Source organism: Salvelinus alpinus, chromosome 6 (genome assembly GCF_045679555.1).
Source record: "Salvelinus alpinus chromosome 6, SLU_Salpinus.1, whole genome shotgun sequence".
NCBI classification, from domain to species: Eukaryota; Metazoa; Chordata; class Actinopteri; order Salmoniformes; family Salmonidae; genus Salvelinus; species Salvelinus alpinus.
Window position 1 is genome coordinate 71,766,666 of NC_092091.1, and position 21,948 is coordinate 71,788,613.

The 21,948-nt window shown below is 45.3% G+C and overlaps 1 pseudogene; it reads right to left on the bottom strand.

The window, feature by feature from the left end:
• Positions 1 to 554: 554 nt before the first annotated feature.
• Positions 555 to 20,316, bottom strand: LOC139579271 (C-type lectin domain family 4 member M-like; annotated as a pseudogene).
• Positions 20,317 to 21,948: the final 1,632 nt, after the last annotated feature.

The following is a 21,948-nucleotide window of genomic DNA, read 5'->3' on the forward strand; positions in this document are numbered from 1 at the left end:
ACAGTATCCTGTACACAGCTCTTGGGTTATTATACATATACTTGGGTCATTATGGAGCTGCACACAGTACAACAGACAGTATATTATGTTGTATATCCTGTTAAACAGCTGCTTTAGTTTAACAGTCTGTTGTGTCTGAGAACATACAGTGTTATAGATTTAGGGAGGACTTCACACCTTAACCAGTGGTTTGAGCAGACAGCAACCTCCAGGAGAGACACAACAGCAGATAGACACCATGATGAGTGTGTGGATATGTAGTAGACAGCAACCTCCAGGAAGAGACACGACAGCAGATAGACACCATGATGAGTGTGTGGGTATGTAGCAGACAGCTCCACTGGTGCATTTTGCTTGATTTTGCTATTGTTAACCTACACGTTGTCCCTTGTACAATGAAGGTTGTGAGTCATTCTCACCTTTCATTAGCATTGTGTGTGTGTGTGTGTGTGTGTGTGCCCTCTCAGTACTGTTCTGCCCTGTGTGTGTGTCCAGGCCACACTGTTTTAAGTATCCAATCACATTCACTCAGGAAGCTGGTAGACCTTGTTAAAACATTGTTCCTTTATTTATTGTGACTTTGTTATTCTTTTATTAAAGTGATAAGCATAGGTTAATAATTTGTCCCGCCTTTCTTTTTACTAAGCACAAGCCTACTGCAAATCACATGACATGTTTCTAATAAAATAATGAAGAATCATTTTACAGAGTACAGTATGTCTACATACTCTCCTCTAAATCTAAACACAACAATTATTTGTCTTATTGTTTATCTCTTCCTCATTCTCTTAATGTTCTTCCTCCTCTGTCTCTCTCTGACACTAAGGCTCTATCTCAATTAGTCTTTCCTAGATTCCTCTCCTCCTGTCTCCTCTCCTCCTTTCAACCCTATTAGAGGAGAAGGTACAAGGCACCTCCCCTAGGATTGTATTCTCCAATGTGTTTGGAGAAGGAGGGGAGGAGAGAGGATGTGAGGAGGAATCGAGTAAAGCCGAATTGAAAAAGAGCTCATAGACAAGTCTGTAATATAACTATTTCACCTGTATGTTGAGTTCATCTCTCACTTTAACCACTAAGTGGGATTATCACTTAACCATTAAGTACTGTATCCAAACATCAACATAATAACTACGAGAGAGAGAGACAGGGAAAGAGAGAGATTGTTACAGTAGGTTATTGTCAAACCACTTTCTCACAGATCCAGTTATGATTTGTGCCACATTTGTCATCATTCCATGTCTTTAGAGGGTCATCTTGTCCATAGTATATCTCAACACAGTCCTCCTGCCCATAGAACAGACCACTATTATCAGGCTGTCCTGTCCCCCAATACCTAAACAACACAGAGAACCAGACAGTCAGACACTGTGGTACAAACATCCTCCTCAATTAAAGACAAAGTCCTACGTTTTAAAGACACACTCTGTAAGATGTTATCAAGAATGGACCATTAACAATGACATGTATTTTTTATATAATGACATTTTAATCTAAAAGTATGACTTGATTTCTAAGATACATCTATAGTTAGCATAGAATGACATCCATGAGTCGGAACATACATTTTGATGAACATGATTGGAAGCAATATATCATTGTTGTTTTGTATCTCCATATCACAAGGTAAAATGGTCAAATCTCTCACCCTGTGGTCAGTGGGGTGCCGTCCACCCACTTCCAGGTCCCCTCAGTAACAGAGTCCTTCAGACCAATCCAGGCTTTCAGGTGGAGGTTGAAGAGAAATGTCTATTGTTGAGAAAGATAAAGATTATTTCACTCTTAATATATTTATAAAATATTGCAAACATATTAGTGTACTGATGAAAAGAGAGACTCTCTCTCTCTCTCTCTCTCTCTCTCTCTCTCTCTCTCTCTCTCTCTCTCTCTCTCTCTCTCTCTCTCTCTCTCTCTCTCTCTCTCTCTCTCTCTCTCTCACTCACCTGTTCCTCTCTGCTGTTTATGATCACCAGGTCTGCTCCTCTCTCCAGACAGTCCTGTCTGCTCTTCTCCCAGGTTTTCTTCTCAGTAGAGAGGAAGTACAAACTGGAGTCAAAGTATCTCCATCCCTGCTGACAATGCTGCTCTGTTGAAGAGCAAAGTTGAACATGTTGAGAAACTTAGTCAGTTTCTCTATCCTCAAAAACCCATTGATATATAATTACTGTTGATTTTACTTCTAATTTATCACAGTTATATCTCACCTATCACAAAAAACTTTGCCTGAATATGGCCTTTCTCTTCAGTCAGGTTGTTGTATTTGGCCTGTAGCTGGTCTCTCTCTTCAGTCAGGTTGTTGTATCTGGTCTGTAGCTGGTCTCTCTCTTCAGTCAGGTTGTGGTATCTGGTCTGTAGCTGGTCTCTCTCTTCAGTTGTGTTGATTTTATAAAGGGAGAAACTCTGGAACAATGTGTTCCTTTTATCCTCAGAATCTTTGATGGCTCTGTTATCTACAAAGTATAAACAAATAGTTACTAGGTAAAACACCAGGTAAATAGGCCTAGTAACCAGCACTTCTTACAACTAGGTGATAAGCAATGAACTTGGAGACAGACTCACAGTAGACAGACAGGCCTATGATCCCAGCCAGTAGAACACACAGCAGCCCCAGACACACTGCAGCAACTAGGAAGGGTCTCTTCCCTGAGCTATCAGGCTCTGTGGACACATACAAGAGACTTTTATATTTGTGTGTGTGTGTGTGTGTGTGTGTGTGTGTGTGTGTGTGTGTGTGTGTGTGTGTGTGTGTGTGTGTGTGTGTGTGTGTGTGTGTGTGTGTGTGTGTGTGTGTGTGTGTGTGTGTGTGTGTTACCTGAGCGCTGGTCTCCTGGTTCATTATCAGGGGCAGTGTCTGCTGTCTCTTCTCTCCTGGTGCTGGTCTCACCGTCTCTCGGGTTTTCTGCACTTACTTAGATATTAACAATCCTCTCCTCCATCTCACCTCTGTTAAACTTGACCTTCTTGTTCATATCTGGTTCAGCATAGATGACCTTTGACATCTTTAACAATGCCTGGGTCTTTCTTTCTATGTAGGTCTACTATACATTAAGTCTCTGCTTCTAGAATTAATGTGGTGGTCTTCCAACATGGCCGCCAGGAGGCGTCGTACGTCAACTGCAAGTCCTCTATACGTTAAGTCTCTGCTTCTAGTGATATCTCTGTCTCTGAGTCATCTGTGTGTCTCTGTCTGTGTGACTGCTGTAGGTGTTAACTCTAGGGAAGTATCAACAAAATGACACGGGTAGTTGTGGCTATGCTAATGCAAAAAATAGAACAAGTTGACATACTTGTGTGCATGTGTGCATGTGAGAGATTGTTACAGTGATTATTGTTGAACCATTTTCTGCAGCACAATATAAATCATTCCATGTCTCTACATGGTCATCTTGTCCAGAGTATATCTCAACACAGTCCTCCTGCCCAGGGAATGGGATTTGCTATTTGTGATGATGGACAGGACACTATCATACCAGGAAGATATAGATCATAGAGGGGAAGTGGAGATCAAAGGCTAGTTGTTAACATACACTACCGTTCAAAAGTTTGGGGTCACTTACAAATGTCCTTGTTTTTTAAAACAAAGCACATTTAATGTCCAATAAAAAAACATCAAATTGATCAGAAATACAGTGTAGACAATGTTAATGTTGTACTTTTTTACCTTTATTTAACTAGGCAAGTAAGTTAAGAACATATTCTTATTTTTAATGATGGCTTAGGAACAGTGGGCTAACTGCCTTGTTCAGGGGCAGAACGACAGATTTTTACCTTGTCAGCTCAGGAATTTGATCTTGCAACCTTTCAGTTACTAGTCCAACTGTCACATCCTGGCCATAGAGAGGTTTTTATTCTCTATTTTGGTTAGGCCAGGGTGTGACTAGGGTGGGCCTTCTAGTTTCTTTATTTCTATGTTTTCTATTTCTTTGTTTTTGGCCGAGTGTGGTTCCCAATCAGAGGCAGCTGTCTATCGTTGTCTCTGATTGGGAATCATACTTAGGCAGTCCTTTTTCCCTCTTTCATTTGTGGGTTCTTATTTTTGCATTGGTTGTTATTTTGCCCTGCAGAACGTCACGTTCGTATTTTGTTTTGTTGTTGTCTGTTACGGTAGTCCTCCTCCTCTTCAACCGAAGAGGAGGAGTAGTGATCGAACCAAGGCGCAGCTTTGTGAAATGACATGATTTTAATAAGGACACGACCAAACAACTAAGACAGAAAACGAACTAGACTTGAATAACTAACAAAATAACAAAACGAAGGCGTAGACAAACCTAGACATACGAACTTACAATAAAACATGCAGAACGCACGAACAGGGAAAAATAGACTACACAAAAATGACGATGTACAAACATACCGAACAGTCCCGTATGGTGCGACAAACACTGAAACAGGAGACAACCACCCACCACGAACACTGTGAAACAACCTACCTAAATATGACTCTCAATTAGAGGAACGCCAAACACCTGCCTCTAATTGAGAGCCATACCAGGCAACCCTAAACCAACATAGAAACAGACAACATAGAATGCCCACCCAAACTCACGTCCTGACCAACTAACACATACAACAAACTAACAGAAATAGGTCAGGAACGTGACATAACCCCCCCCTTAAGGTGCGAACTCCGGGCGCACCAGCACAAAGTCTAGGGGAGGGTCTGGGTGGGCATCTGACCACGGTGGTGGCTCAGGCTCCGGACGCTGTCCCCACACCACCATAGTCACTCCCCGCTTCTGTATCCCCCTCCCAATGACCACCCTCCAACTAAACCCACCTAAATGAAGGGGCAGCATCGGGATAAGGGGCAGCACCGGGATAAGGGGCGGCAGCTCCGGGATGAGGGACTCTGGCAGGTCCTGGCTGAGGGACTCTGGCAGGTCCTGGCTGAGGGACTCTGGCAGGTCCTGGCTGGACGGCTCTGGCAGGTCCTGGCTGGACGGCTCTGGCTGATCCGGTCTGGCGGAAGGCTCTGGCTGATCCGGTCTGGCGGAAGGCTCTGGCTGATCCGGTCTGGCGGAAGGCTCTGGCTGATCCGGTCTGGCGGAAGGCTCTGGCTGATCCGGTCTGGCGGAAGGCTCTGGCTGATCCGGTCTGGCGGACGGCTCTAGCGGCTCCTGTCTGGCGGACGGCTCTAGCGGCTCCTGTCTGGCGGACGGCTCTGTAGGCTCGTGGCAGATGGGCGGCTTTGCAGGCTCATGGCAGACGGACAGTTCAGACGGCGTGGGGCAGACGGGCAGTTCAGACGCCGCTGGGCAGACGGGCAGTTCAGGCGCCGCTGGGCATACGGGCAGTTCAGGCGCCGCTGGGCAGACGGGCAGTTCAGGCGCCGCTGGGCAGACGGGCAGTTCAGGCGCCGCTGGGCAGACGGGCAGTTCAGGCGCCGCTGGGCAGACGGGCAGTTCAGGCGCCGCTGGGCAGACGGGCACACCTGTAGGGAGGAGACGGAGAGACAGCCTGGTGCGTGGTATAGGCACTGGCTGCGCTGGAGAGGAGGAAAGCTCTGACAGCGCTGGACAGGTGGGAGCAGCTGGAGAGAGAACCCGGAGAGACAGCCTGGTGCGGAGGGCTGCCACCGGTGGACTGGTACTTGGAGGTGGCACCGGGTATACCGGACCGTGAAGGAGGACACGTGCTCTTGAGCACCGAGCCTCCCCAACCTTACCAGGTTGAATGGTCCCCGTAGCCCTGCCAGTGCGGCGAGGTGGAATAGCCCGCACTGGGCTATGCAGGCGAACCGGGGACACCACCTGTAAGGCTGGTGCCATGTACGCCGGCCCGAGGAGACGCACTGGTGGCCAGATGCGTTGGGCCGGCTTCATGACATCCGGCTCGATGCCCAACCTAGCCCTCCCAGTGCGGCAAAGTGGAATAGCCCGCACTGGGCTAAGCACGCGTACTGGGGACACCGTGCGCTTTACCGCATAACACGGTGTCTGACCAGTACGACGCCCTCTCACTCCACGGTAAGCACGGGGAGTTGGCTCAGGTATCCTACCCGGCTTTGCCACACTCCTCGTGTTCCCCCCCCCAAGAAATTTTTGGGTCTGACTCTCGGGCTCCCAACCGCGTCGCCGCGCTGCCTCCTCATACCCGCGCCTCTCTGCCTTTGCTGCCTCCAGCTCCGCCTTGGGACGGCGATATTCCCCTGGCTGAGCCCAGGGTCCTTTGCCGTTCAGGATCTCCTCCCATGTCCATGAATCCTGGGATCTCTGCGGTTGCTGTCGCTGCCCTTTTCCCCGCTGCTTGGTTCTGGTAATTTGGTGGGTGGTTCTGTACGGTAGTCCTCCTCCTCTTCAACCGAAGAGGAGGAGTAGTGATCGAACCAAGGCGCAGCTTTGTGAAATGACATGATTTTAATAAGGACACGACCAAACAACTAAGACAGAAAACGAACTAGACTTGAATAACTAACAAAATAACAAAACGAAGGCGTAGACAAACCTAGACATACGAACTTACAATAAAACATGCAGAACGCACGAACAGGGAAAAATAGACTACACAAAAATGACGATGTACAAACATACCGAACAGTCCCGTATGGTGCGACAAACACTGAAACAGGAGACAACCACCCACCACGAACACTGTGAAACAACCTACCTAAATATGACTCTCAATTAGAGGAACGCCAAACACCTGCCTCTAATTGAGAGCCATACCAGGCAACCCTAAACCAACATAGAAACAGACAACATAGAATGCCCACCCAAACTCACGTCCTGACCAACTAACACATACAACAAACTAACAGAAATAGGTCAGGAACGTGACATTGTCGGTGTTCATTAAATAAATAAATAGAATGAACATGTACCACGCTGCGCTTTGGTCCACTTCTTCCCATGACGATCGTGACACCAACGCTCTAACCACTAGGCTACCTGACTATTGTAGCTGGAAATGGCAGATATTTTATGGAATATCTACATAGGCGTACAGCGGCGCATTATCAGCAACCATCACTCCTGTGTTCCAGTGGCACGTTGTGTTAGCTAATCCAAGTTTATTATTTTAAAAGGCTAATCGATCATTACAAAACCCTTTTGCAATTATGTTAGCACAGCTGAAAACTGTTGTACTGAACTGGCCTTCTTTAGACTAATTGACTATCTGGAGCATCAGCATTTGTGGGTTTGATTACAGGCTCAAAATGGCCAGAAACAAAGACCTTTCTTCTGAAACCCGTCAGTCTATTCTTGTTCTGAGAAATGAATGCTATTCCATGCGAGAAATTGGCAAGAAACTTAAGATCTCATACAACGCCATGTACTACTCCCTTCACAGAACAGTGCAAACTGGCTCTAACCAGAATAGAAAGAGGAGTGGGAGGCCCCGGTGCACAACTGAGCAAGAGGACAAGTACATTAGAGTGTCTAGTTTGAGAAACAGATGCCTCACAAGTCCTCAACTGGCAGCATTAAATAGTACACGCAAAACATCAGTCTCAACGGCGGCAGTGAAGAGACGACTCCAGGATGCTGGCCTTCTAGTGTCCCAGAGTGACACTACAAAATGCTCCTAATGGATATTGAGAGTGGGTAGCCTTAACCATTTCATTTAGCAGACGCTCTTATCCAGAGCGACTTACAGGACCAATTAGGATTAAGTGCCTTGCTCAAGGGCACATCGGCCAATTTGTCACGTAGTTGGCTCGGGAAATCGAAGCAGCAACCTTTCGGTTACTAGCCAAACAATCTTAACCGCTAGACTACCTGCCTCCCTCTCTCTAAAATGAACCTGGTTGAGGAGATTTTGAGTGACAGCTGGTTGACACGGCAGTTGTGGCTATGCTAATACAAAAAATAGAAAAGGTTTGCATACTTGTGTACGTGTTTGTGTGAGTGTGTATGTGTGTGTGTGTGTGTGTGTGTGTGGATGCTTGTGAGGGATTGTTACAGTGGTTATTGTTAAACCATTTTCTGCAGCACAATATAAATCATTCCATGTCTCTACATGGTCATCTTGTCCAGAGTATATCTCAACACAGTTCTCCTGTCCAGGGAATGGGACTTGCTGCTTGTGATGATGGACAGGACACTGTCATACCAGGAATATATAGATCATAGAGGGGAAGTGGAGATCAAAGGCTAGTTGTTAACATATTTTACATATCATATGTAACAGCCCCAAGATAATTCAGGGAGTTTCCAGAACTCTCCCTTCCTTTCACCTTTCTGCTGATCTGGACCCTCTGTTTACTCCCAAATATACAACATGTTCAGAAGGTCCAGGACTACAAACATCGGTCATTATAATGTCCAGACAATATATTTGACACTACAAACTGCTCCAATTGGATAATGAGGATGGGGAGGCTTAACCCGTGAGGATGAGATGGCGACATAACTGGCCGCAGCGCTCTTCTCTCTTAATGAATCTGATTGGTTGAGTTTGAGTGACAGCTGGTTGAACCACTGAAAAGATCCACTTCACTTCCCTCTTTTGAGACAAATATAGGGGAACAACAATCAACTATGAGCATTTTATATTGTGCTTATATGTAACTTGACAACAGACTGACTTTCAAAGATTATTAGGAGAACACACAGCAGCCCCAGACACACTGCAGCAACTCTAGGGGGTCTCTTCCACCACTGAACATGTACTGATACACACATTATTAAAGATCTTTGGTAATATGTTTTACTGTATCATCCACACCACACAAATGAAGGTTTAGTAATACAGGGTAATCTCACCTGTTTAATATATTGTGTGTGTGTGTGTGTGTGTGTGTGTGTGTGTGTGTGTGTGTGTGTGTGTGTGTGTGTGTGTGTGTGTGTGTGTGTGTGTGTGTGTGTGTGTGTGTGTGTGTGTGTGTGTGTGTGTGTGTGTGTGTGTGTGTGTGTGTGTGTGTGTTCATGCAATCTTACCTGAAGCAACACCTCCCTCTCTTGGACTGGGTTTGAAGGCTCCTAAGTTGCCATAAAATTGGCCATCAATGTCTGTGTTCTTCATTGCATTAGGTTTGTTGTCTTCAAATCCATCTGAGTTTTCATAGACTCCCTCTGGCATCTTAACACACTTGTGCTAAAATACGGTAACTTCTACTCCTTACTTCAACTCTAATGTACGTCTGTAGCTGTGTCTTCTCCCTGCACTGTCCTGCGTCTGTGCAACTTTAGGTAGTGAAACTCTCTATCAGTCAACCAAAGTGTGAAATCAACACACCACGTGACCTGCACCAGCCTTAGTTTGATAATATACTACATTATATGATTCTATATCATGCTATATGATGTATGTGTGAATTCACAGAGTCCCAATTTGGGATCTGCTAAAATAAATTGGGATCCTGTTAATTGACATTACACTACATATATCCTGACTGAGTTTACAGCACCCCCAGCCTTCAAATGGAGAGCACATTATGGATCTCACTCTGTGACTGGTGGTGTAGGGGGAAGTTGTCCCTAGACGCTGATCTTAGGTCCGTTTTTTGAATTTCCACCACAAATGGTTAAGGTTAGGATCAGGGAAGGGATTGCTGATCATAGATCTATACCTAGGGGAAACTCCCCCCCAGAGTTTGACTGGCCACCAAATACCATGTACTGTACAGTGCATTCAGAAAGTATTCAGACCCTTCACTTTTTTCACATTTTGTTACGTTACAGCTTTATTCTAAAATTGATTACATTGTTTTTTCCCCTGATCAATCTACACACAATACCCCATAATGACTAAGCAAAAACAGGTTAATAGAAAAAACAGGACATATAGAAAAACCTATTGTTGACTTTCAAATGAATCATTAGACATAGTTTTACACAAAAGTAACACTAAGACATGGCTTTGAAATAAACTTGAGGCCAAAGAGTAACAAGTATGCTGTCCAACCAGAGAGAGAAAAGGAAACTGTGGCTGTCAGAGTGAGATGGGAGGGAGAACAGTAGCAGGGTTAGTAGTTTCCTGTGTCTGTGAAGTCAGAGCTCAGAACTAATCAATCTATCAACTACAATGAGGAGAGAACAGTCTCGTTCAAGAATGACTAAATTGCAGTTGAGTTGCACGCATCAACAAAAGCGCATCAGATGACTGTACAACATGATGTGATTAACTGATGTGTTAAACACCAATCCAGGCATTGTGAGATCTGGCAGGCGACTTCAATGTAATCAAACTGGAACGTGGCCAATGTCATGAGTGGGGTTAGAGGAGAGAGAGGGCGGGACTTGGTAATGAAGGAATCTTTCAGCAGCCATCATGTTGACTAGCAGAGACAACAGAGGTCATAACATCTACTGTCTATCCACAGGTTAACTGTCATTTCATCTACTGTCTATCCACAGGTTAACTGTCATAATATCTCATGTCTATCCACAGGTTAACTGTCATAACATCTACTGTCTATCCACAGGTTAACTGTCATAACATCTACTGTCTGTCCACAGGCTAACTGTCATAACATATACTGTCTGTCCACAGGTTAACTGTCATAACATCTACTGTCTGTCCACAGGCTAACTGTCATAACATCTACTGTCTATCCACAGGTTAACTGTCATAACATCTACTGTCTATCCACAGGTTAACTGTCATAACATCTACTGTCTGTCCACAGGCTAACTGTCATAACATATACTGTCTGTCCACAGGTTAACTGTCATAACATCTACTGTCTGTCCACAGGCTAACTGTCATAACATCTGCTGTCTGTCCACAGGCTAACTGTCATAACATATACTGTCTGTCCACAGGTTAACTGTCATAACATATACTGTCTGTCCACAGGTTAACTGTCATAACATATACTGTCTGTCCACAGGTTAACTGTCATAACATAAACTGTCTGTCCACAGGTTAACTGTCATAACATATACTGTCTATCCACAGGTTAACTGTTATAACATCTACTGTCTATCCACAGGTTAACTGTAATAACATCTACTGTCTGTCCACGGGTTAACTGTCATAACATATACTGTCTGTCCACAGGTTAACTGTCATAACATATACTGTCTATCCACAGGTTAACTTCTACTTGCACACCATCCCGGATCCGGGAGCACCCCCCACAGTAAAAAAGCTGACTAGCATAGCCTATTATAGCGTCACAAGTAAATACAAGCATCTAAATATCATTAAATCACAAGTCCAAGACACCAGATGAAAGATACAGATCTTGTGAATCCAGCCATCATTTCTGATTTTTAAAATGTTTTACAGGGAAGACACAATATGTAAATCTATTAGCTAACCACGTTAGCAAAAGACACCACTTTTCTTACACCACCAGTTTTTTACTCCATCAGAAGCTATCACTAATTCGACTAAATAAAGATATATATAGCCACTAACCAAGAAACAACTTCATAAGATGACAGTCTGATAACATATTTATGGTATAGCATAGGTTTTTTTCGAAAAATGTGCATTTTTCAGGTATAAATCACAGTTCTACATTGCAGCTACAATCTGAAATAGTGCCGAAGCTGCCAGAATAATTACAGAGACCAACGTCAAATAACTTTTTTTTTTTTTTAGGGGTGGATCAGCTTAGTATTGCGGAAAGAATGTTGCTTCCAATGTAATTGTCTGCATCATTTCCATTCCCCCATATTTTTTGGGGTAAATATATATATCCATACACGCATGCATACATATACACATATATACATACACATACCTATATAGACATACATACTTTTTTAAAGAATATGCCTTTATTATTATTCCCCGCGACCCTACCACCAATCCCCCAATTGGAGTAAACTTATAAACACTTCTGCTTTTACCTTCAATTTCTACATCTTATACCTATCTTACAGACACAGTCCACTTTACAATAGTTCTCTCTTATTTGTTCTTAGTCCTTCCTCTATTTCTGTTGTCCATCCAATTTTATTTCCACTTGTAATGTAACGTCAAATAACTAATTACTCATCTTAAAACATTTCTGAAAAATACATAGCCTACAGCAAATGAAAGCCCAACATCTTGTGAATCCAGACAATATTTCAGATTTTCTAAGTGTTTTACAGCGAAAACACAATAAATCGTTATATTAGCATACCACATGTGCAAACGTTACCCCAGCATGAATTCAAGGCAAAGGGAGCGATAACGTTATCATCACCAAAATATATTAATTTTTTCACTAACCTTCTCAGAATTCTTCCGATGACACTCCTGTAACATCATATTACAACATACATATAGAGTTTGTTCGAAAATGTGCATATTTAGCCACAAAAAACCTTGGTTATACAATGAGAATAGTAGCAAAACTGGCCTGAAAATGTCGGGCGCCATCTTTGAGAGTGATCTCGTCTAATCGATAACTAATCATAAACTTGACTAAAAAATACAGGGTTGACAGGAATCGAAAGACAAATTAGTTCTTAATGCAATCGCTGAATTACATTTCTAAAATTATCCTTACTGTGCAATACCGGGTCCGCCAAAGCGAAGCTACACAAAACAAAATGGCGATATATGCGTTTAACATTTTTCAACAGAACAGCGATTTATCATCATAAATAGTTCTTACTATGAGCTGTTCTTCCATCAGAATCTTGGGCAATGTATCCTTTCTCCGGTCTAATCGTCTTTTGGTCGAAAGATGTCCTCTTGTCCCGTCGAAATGGCCACTAACGTTCGGTATGTACAGGAAAAGTGCCCAGCTCATGGAAGGACGTCACAAATAAATGCCTCAAAATCGCACTAAACGGATATAAATTGCTATAAAACGGTTTAAATTAACTACCTTATGATGTTTTTAACACCTATAACGAGTAAAAACATGACCGGCGATATATTACTGGCTAAACCAAGGCTTGGAAAGAGGCCAGTCCGACGTCCATCGTGCGTCGAGCGCAGGGTCCAAAAGAAAGCTACTTCCGGTCTTTGGTGTTTTATACAGGCCCTGATTGCGCAATCGACTCCATTCAAATTGTCACCACTTACTGACATCTAGAGGAAGGCGTAGGCAGTGTTTGTATCCTGATAGCATTCACAGGGACATTAAAACTGACCTGGGACCAGAGGCCAAGATTTCTGAAATCTCACTCCCTGTCAGGAAAAGTGCTGTAGAATGAGTTCTGTTCCACTCAGAGACATAATTCCAACGGTTATAGAAACTAGAGAGTGTTTTCTATCCAATAATAACAATAATATGCATATTGTACGAGCAAGAATTGAATACTAGGCAGTTTAATTTGGCAATGTCAAAAAAAAGTGCTAACAGCTCCCCCTATTGACAAAAGGTTTTAACTGTTATAACATCTACTGTCTATCCACAGGTTAACTGTCATAACATCTACTGTCTGTCCACAGGTTAACTGTCATAACATATACTGTCTATCCACAGGTTAACTGTCATAACATCTACTGTCTGTCCACAGGTTAACTGTCATAACATATACTGTCTATCCACAGGTTAACTGTCATAACATATACTGTCTGTCCACAGGTTAACTGTCATAACATATACTGTCTGTCCACAGGTTAACATCTACTGTCTAGCCACAGGTTAACTGTCATAACATCTACTGTCAAGCCACAGGTTAACTGTCATAACATCTACTGTCTATCCACAGGTTAACTGTCATAGCATCTACTGTCTATCTACAGGTTAACTGTCATAACATCTACTGTCCATCCACAGGTTAACTGTCATTTCATCTAGTGTCTATCCACAGGTTAACTGTCATAACATCTACTGTCTGGGCCTCCCGGGTGGCGCAGTGGTCTAGAGCACTGCATCGCAGTGCTATGCTGCGCCACCAGAGTCTGGGTTCGCGCCCAGGCTCTGTCGCAGCCGGCCGCGACCGGGAGACCCGTGGGGCGACGCACAATTGGCTTAGCGTCGTCCGGGTGAGGGAGGGTTTGGCCGGTAGGGATATCCTTGTCTCATCGCGCACCAGCGACTCCTGTGGCGGGCCGGGCGCAGTGCGCGCTAACTGAGGGAGGCGGGTGCACGGTGTTTCCTCCGACACATTGGTGCGGCTGGCTTCCGGGTTGGAGGCGCGCTGTGTTAAGAAGCAGTGCGGCTTGGTTGGGTTGTGCCTCGGAGGACGCATGACTTTCGACCTTCGTCTCTCCCGAGCCCGTACGGGAGTTGTAGCGATGAGACAAGATAGTAATTACTAGCGATTGGATACCACGAAAAATTGGGGAGAAAAGGGGATAAAAAAAAATAATAATAATAAAAAGAAATAACATCTACTGTCTATCCACAGGTTAACTGTCATAACATCTACTGTCTATCCACAGGTTAACTGTCATAACATCTACTGTCTGTCCACTGTCACGATCGTCTTGTGGTGAAAGAGTGGACCAAGGCGCAGCGTGATAATGATACATCTTCTCTTTATTAACGAAGATGAATGAACACGACACGAAACACTTTAACAAACTAACAAAACAACAAACGATCGTGAAGCTAATTCAAACTATGTGCACACATGCAACATAGACATAGACAATTACCCACATTGACCTAGTGCCTATGGCTGCCTTAAATATGGCTCCCAATCAGAGACAATTAATGACATCTGTCTCTGATTGAGAACCATTCAGGCAACCATAGACACAGCTAGACTTCTATACTAAACACAAACCCATCTACTCTACTTAACCCCCTAAACCATACAAACACCCTAGACACTACAAAAACACATACATTCCCCATGTCACACCCTGACCTAACTAAAATAATAAAGAAAACAAAGAATACTAAGGCCAGGGTGAGACAGTACCCCCCCCCAAAGGTGAGGACTCCGGCCGCAGAACCTGAAACAGAAGGGGAGGGTCCGGCGTGGCCCCCATCATGGCGGCGGCTCGGGCGCGGGACGAGGCCCCCACTCCACCATTGTCAATACCCGCTTTGGTGGCGCCTCTGGAGCGGCGACCCTTGTCGCAAGTCCCGGACTGAAGACCATCCCAGAGGGCGCCACCGGACTGAGGGGTAGCTCCGGACTGAGGGGTAGCTCCGGACTGAGGGGTAGCTCCGGACTGAGGGGTAGCTCCGGACTGAGGGGTAGCTCCGGACTGAGGGGTAGCTCATGACTGGAGGGCTGCTCATGACTGGAGGGTTGCTCATGACTGGAGGGTTGCTCATGGCTGGCTGACGGAACTGGCTGCTCATGGCTGGCTGACGGGTCTGGCAGATCCTGTCAGGTTGGCGGCTCTGGCAGATCCTGTCTGGTTGGCGGCTCTGGCAGATCCTGTCTGGTTGGCGGCTCTGGACGCTCATGGCTGGCTGACGGGTCTGGCAGATCCTGTCAGGTTGGCGGCTCTGGCAGATCCTGTCTGGTTGGCGGCTCTGGCAGATCCTGTCTGGTTGGCGGCTCTGGCAGATCCTGTCTGGTTGGCGGCTCTGGCAGATCCTGTCTGGTTGGCGGCTCTGGCAGATCCTGTCTGGTTGGCGGCTCTGGCAGATCCTGTCTGGTTGGCGGCTCTGGCAGATCCTGTCTGGTTGGCGGCTCTGGCAGATCCTGTCTGGTTGGCGGCTCTGGCAGATCCTGTCTGGTTGGCGGCTCTGGCAGATCCTGTCTGACGAATGGCTCTAGCGGCTCCTGACTGACGAACGGCTCTGACGGCTCGGGACAGACAGACGGCTCAGACGGCACTGGGCAGACGGATGGCTCAGATGGCGCTGGGGAGACGGATGGCTCAGATGGCGCTGGGGAGACGGATGGCTCAGATGGCGCTGGGGAGACGGATGGCTCAGATGGCGCTGGGGAGACGGATGGCTCAGATGGCGCTGGGGAGACGGATGGCTCAGATGGCGCTGGGGAGACGGATGGCTCAGATGGCGCTGGGGAGACGGATGGCTCAGATGGCGCTGGGGAGACGGATGGCTCAGATGGCGCTGGGGAGACGGATGGCTCTGGCCGGATGAGGCGCACTGTAGGCCTGGTGCGTGGTGCCGGAACTGGAGGCACCGGGCTAAGGACACGCACCTTCAGGCTAGTGCGGGGAGCAGGGACAGGGCATACTGGACCCTGGAGACGCACATTAGGCCTAGTGCGTGGTGCCGGAACTGGTGGTACCGGGCTGGAGACACGCATCTCAGGGCTAGTGCAGGGAGCAGGGACAGGGCATACTGAACTCTCAAAGCGCACTATAGGCCTGGTGCGTGGTACCGGCACTGGTGGTACCGGGCTGAGGGCACGCACCTCAGGGCGAGTGCGGGGAGAAGGAACAGTGCGTACAGGGCTCTGGAGACGCACAGGAGGCTTGGTGCGTGGTGTAGGCACTGGTGGTACTAGGCTGGGGCGGGGAGGTGGCGCCGGAAATACCGGACCATGCAGGCGTACTGGCTCCCTTGAGCACCGAGCCTGCCCAACCTTACCTGGTTGAATACTCCCCGTAGCCCGACCAGTGCGGGGAGGTGGAATAACCCGCACCGGGCTATGTAGGCGAACCGGGGACACCATGCGTAAGGCTGGTGCCATGTAAGCCGGCCCAAAGAGACGCACTGGTGGCCCGATATGTAGAGCCGGCTTCATGGCACTTGGCTCAATGCTCAATCTAGCCCTACCAGTGCGGGGAGGTGGAATAACCCGCACCGGGCTATGCACACGTGTAACGGATGTGAAATGGCTAGCTAGTTAGCGGGTACGCGCAAGTAGCGTTTCAATCAGTTACGTCACTTGCTCTGAAACCTAGAAGTAGTGTTGCCCCTTGCTCTGCAAGGGCCGCGGCTTTTGTGGAGCGATGGGTAACGACGCTTCGTGGGTGTCAGTTGTTGATGTGTGCAGAGGGTCCCTGGTTCGCGCCCGTGTCGGGGCGACGGGACGGTCTAAAGTTATACTGTTACACACGTACAGGAGACACCGTGCGCTCTACTGCGTAACACGGTGTCTGCCCGTACTCCCGCTCTCCACGGTAAGCATGGGAAGTGGGCGCAGGTTTCCTACCTGCCCTCGGCCCAACACCTCTTAGCCCCCCCCAAGAAATTTTTGGGGTTTCTTCTCGGGCTTCCTTGCTAGCCGCGTACCTTCATATCTGCGGTTCCTCTCTCCCGTTGCCTCTGCTCTCCTAATCGCATCCAGCTGTTCCCATGGAAGGCGATCTCTTCCAGCTCGGATCTCCTCCCATGTGTAGCAACCCTTGAAGTCCAATACATCCTCCCAAGTCCACGAGTCCTGCTTACTTGGCCGCTGCTCAAACTTACGCTGCTTGGTTCTGGATTGGTGGGTGGTTCTGTAACGACGTTCCTCTTCCTCTTCGTCCGAAGAGGAGGAGCAGGGATTGAACCAAAATGCAGCGTAATTTGAAGACTAAATGAATTTATTAAACAAGACGTAAACGAACACTAACACGAAATAACACTTGAAAATATACAAAACAACAAACGGAATAGACGAACCTGAACATAAGAACTTACATAACACGAAGAACTCACGAACAGGAAAATGACTACACAAAACGACGAACGAACGAAACAGTCCCTTATGGTGCAAACAAACACAGACACAGGAGACAACCACTCACAAACAAACAATGTGACACCACCTACCTTAATATGATTCTCAATCAGAGGAGATGAAAACCACCTGCCTCTAATTGAGAACCATATTAGGTACCCATTAACCAACATAGAAACAGAAAACATAGACTGCCCACCCAAACTCACGTCCTGACCAACTAACAAATACAAAAACTAACAGAAAACAGGTCAGGAACGTGACAACTACACTCATTGATTGGTGATACAGTCAACTCCTAAACAGTGTATGTAATGGTTGTTTGGTACTGTTGAGAATGTTATCACCAGGCCTAAATTGGAGCATGTAAATATCTGTTGAATATATTCAAATTGGAAATTATATGTATGCAAAAGTCAAATATACTAACTTCATGTTGAACATGATGACGTGTGAAACATAACTGCTGGTACACAGGAAGTTACAAACACCAAATAAGTAGGACTTTTATTAATATGATATTACAAACAAATACAACAATAGGTGTACATACATGCATGTGTGTGTGTGTGAGAGAGAGAGACAGAGAGAATGAAGGAGGAAGATGTGTACATTGAAGGCTGCTGCATGTGTCTTCATGGTGATGTTAAACCACTTTCTCACAAATCCAGTTGAGTTTCCGGTCACATGACAAGTCATGCAATGCCTCCAGAGGACTCTAATTTTTACATATCTCAACACAGTCCTCCTCAGCATATTATGGTTTGCCATCACCATTATCAGGTTGATGTGGGGACCAGTACCTACAGGGTTAAAAACTGTCAGATATCATGGTTAATACCAGCACCTACAGGGTTAAAAACAGTCAGATATCATGGTAAATACCAGTACCCACAGGGTTAAAAACAGTCAGATATCATGGTTAATACCAGTACCTACAGGGTTAAAAACAGTCAGATATCATGGTAAATACCAGTACCCACAGGGTTAAAAACAGTCAGATATCATGGTTAATACCAGTACCTACAGGTTTAAAAACAGTCAGATATCATGGTTAATACCAGTACCTACAAGGTTAATAACAGTCAGATATCATGGTTAATACCAGCACCTACAGGGTTAAAAACAGTCAGATATCATGGTTAATACCAGTACCTACAGGGTTAACAACAGTCAGATATCACAGTTAGAACGTCACAATCCTAAATAATATACAGACATGTTTCATCTTAAAGTTAACTTTGTTGATTGCTGCCATCAATGACAATAACGTGTATAGAAAAATATTGAATGGAGCCTTATTGACAGATTAGTTATCATCTCTCACCCTTCGTCAGTGGGGTGCCGTCCACCCATTTCCATGTCCCCTCATTAACAGAGTCAGTCAGACCAATCCAGACTCTCTTCTTCAGGTTGAAGATAAATGTCTGATGTTGAGAAATGTAAATATATATACTGTGAGCTCCAAAACTATTTCAACCTTGACACGTCTTGTTGTTTTGTCTCTGTACTCCAGCAGTTTGAAATGATACAATGACTATGAGGTTAAAGTGCAGACTGTCAGCTTTCATTTTAGTTTTTTTTGTCCATATCGGGTGAACTGTTTAGAAATGCCAGAACATTTTGTACATACTGTAGGGACCAAAATGATTGGGACAAATGATCTTATAAGTGTATTAAAGTAGTCAAGGTTTAGTATTTGATCCCATATTTTTGGCATTCTAAAAACTTGTTGTCTGCATTTGCTGTTTGCTTTGGTTGTGTTTCAGATTATTTAGAAATGAACGGTAAATAATGTATTGTGTCATTTTGGAGTCACTTTTATTGTAAATTATAATAGAATATGTTTCTAAACATGTGTACATTAACGAGGATTCTACCATGATTATGGATAGTCCTGAATTAATTGTGAATAATGATGAGTGAATGCACAAATATTATACCCCAAGACACGCTAATCTCTCCTGTTATGGTAATGGTGAGAGGTTAGCATGTCTTAGGGGTACAATATTTGTGAGTCTGTAACTTTAATACACATATAAATGAATTTGTCCCAATGTTTTGGTCCCCTAAAAGTTCTGTCATTTCTAAACGGTTCAACCGATTTGGAGGAAAATATACTAAGGTGAAAGTTGTCTCTCTCTTCAGTCAGGGTGTTGTAACTGGTCTGTAGCTGGTCTCTCTATTTAGTCAGGGTGTTGTAACTGGTCTGTAGCTGGTCTCTCTATTTAGTCAGGGTGTTGTAACTGGTCTGTAGCTGGTCTCTCTATTTAGTCAGGGTGTTGTATCTGGTCTGTAGCTGGTCTCTCTCTTTAGTCAGGGTGTTGTAACTGGTCTGTAGCTGGTCTCTCTCTTTAGTCAGGGTGTTGTAACTGGTCTGTAGCTGGTCTCTCTATTTAGTCAGGGTGTTGTATCTGGTCTGTAGCTGGTCTCTCTCTTTAGTCAGGGTGTTGAAACTGGTCTGTAGCTGGTCTCTCTCTTTAGTCAGGGTGTTGTAACTGGTCTGTAGCTGGTCTCTCTCTTCAGTCAGGGTGTTGTAACTGGTCTGTAGCTGGTCTCTCTCTTTAGTCAGGGTGTTGTAACTGGTCTGTAGCTGGTCTCTCTATTTACTCTGGGTGTTGTATCTGGTCTGTAACTGGTCTCTCTCTTTAGTCAGGTTGTTGTAACTGGTCTGTAACTGGTCTCTCTCTTTAGTCAGGTTGTTGTAACTGGTCGGTAGCTGGTCTCTCTCTTTAGTCAGGTTGTTGTAACTGGTCTGTAACTGGTCTCTCTCTTTAGTCAGGTTGTTGTAACTGGTCTGTAACTGGTCTCTCTCTTTAGTCAGGTTGTTGTAACTGGTCGGTAGCTGGTCTCTCTCTTTAGTCAGGTTGTTGTAACTGGTCTGTAACTGGTCTCTCTCTTTAGTCAGGTTGTTGTAACTGGTCCGTAGCTGGTCTCTCTCTCTTTAGTCAGGTTGTTGTAACTGGTTGTCACGTTCCTGACCTGTTTTCTGTTAGTTTTATGTGTTAGTTGGTCAGGACGTGAGTTTGGGTGGGCATTCTATGTTGTCTGTTTCTATGTTGGTTTAGGGTTGCCTGGTATGGCTCTCAATTAGAGGCAGGTGTTTGACGTTTCCTCTGATTGAGAGTCATATTTAGGTAGGCTGTTCACAATGTTTGTTTGTGGGTGGTTGTCTCCTGTGTCAGTGTTTGTCGCACCATACGGGACTGTCTCGGTTTGTGTTGTACATCGTCATTTTTATGTGTAGGCTATTTTCCCTGTTCGTGCGTTCTCGTGTGTAATGTAAGTTCGTCGTTCAGGTCTGTCTACTCCGTTGGTTGTTTTGTTAGTTTATAGTGAAGTTCGTGTTTTCGTCTTGTCTTTAATAAATATTATGTGTTCACAACCCGCTGCGCCTTGGTTCCCTCAATACTCCTCCTTTTCGGTTGAAGAGGAGGAGGACTACTGTTACACTGGTCTGTAACTGGTCTCTCTATTTAGTCAGGTTGTTGTAACTGGTCCGTAGCTGGTCTCTCTCTTTAGTCAGGTTGTTGTAACTGGCCTGTAGCTGGTCTCGCTCTTTAGTCAGGGTGTTGTAACTGGTCTGTAACTGGTCTCTCTATTTACTCAGGGTGTTGTAACTGGTCTGTAACTGGTCTCTCTCTTTAGTCAGGTTGTTGTAAATGGTCCGTAGCTGGTCTCTCTATTTAGTCAGGGTGTTGTAACTGGTCTGTAGCTGGTCTCTCTATTTACTCAGGGTGTTGTAACTGGTCTGTAACTGGTCTCTCTCTTTAGTCAGGTTGTTGTAAATGGTCCGTAGCTGGTCTCTCTATTTAGTCAGGGTGTTGTAACTGGTCTGTAGCTGGTCTCTCTATTTAGTCAGTGTGTTGTAACTGGTCTGTAGCTGGTCTCTCTCTTTAGTCAGGGTGTTGTAACTGGTCTGTAGCTTGTCTCTCTCTTTAGTCAGGGTGTTGTAACTGGTCTGTAACTGGTCTCTCTCTTTAGTCAGGTTGTTGTAACTGGTCCGTAGCTGGTCTCTCTCTTTAGTCAGGTTGTTGTAACTGGCCTGTAGCTGGTCTCTCTCTTTAGTCAGGTTGTTGTAACTGGTCCGTAGCTGGTCTCTCTCTTCAGTCAGGGTGTTGTAACTGGTCCGTAGCTGGTCTCTCTATTTACTCAGGGTGTTGTAACTGGTCCGTAGCTGGTCTCTCTATTTACTCAGGGTGTTGTAACTGGTCCGTAGCTGGTCTCTCTATTTACTCAGGGTGTTGTAACTGGTCCGTAGCTGGTCTCTGTATTTACTCAGGGTGTTGTAACTGGTCCGTAGCTGGTCTCTCTATTTACTCTGGGTGTTGTAACTGGTCCATAGCTGGTCTCTCTATTTACTCAGGGTGTTGTAACTGGTCCGTAGCTGGTCTCTCTATTTACTCAAAGTGTTGTAACTGGTCCGTAGCTGGTCTCTCTATTTACTCAGGGTGTTGTAACTGGTCCGTAGCTGGTCTCTCTATTTACTCAGGGTGTTGTAACTGGTCCGTAGCTGGTCTCTCTATTTAGTCAGGGTGTTGTATCTGGTCTGTAGCTGGTCTCTCTC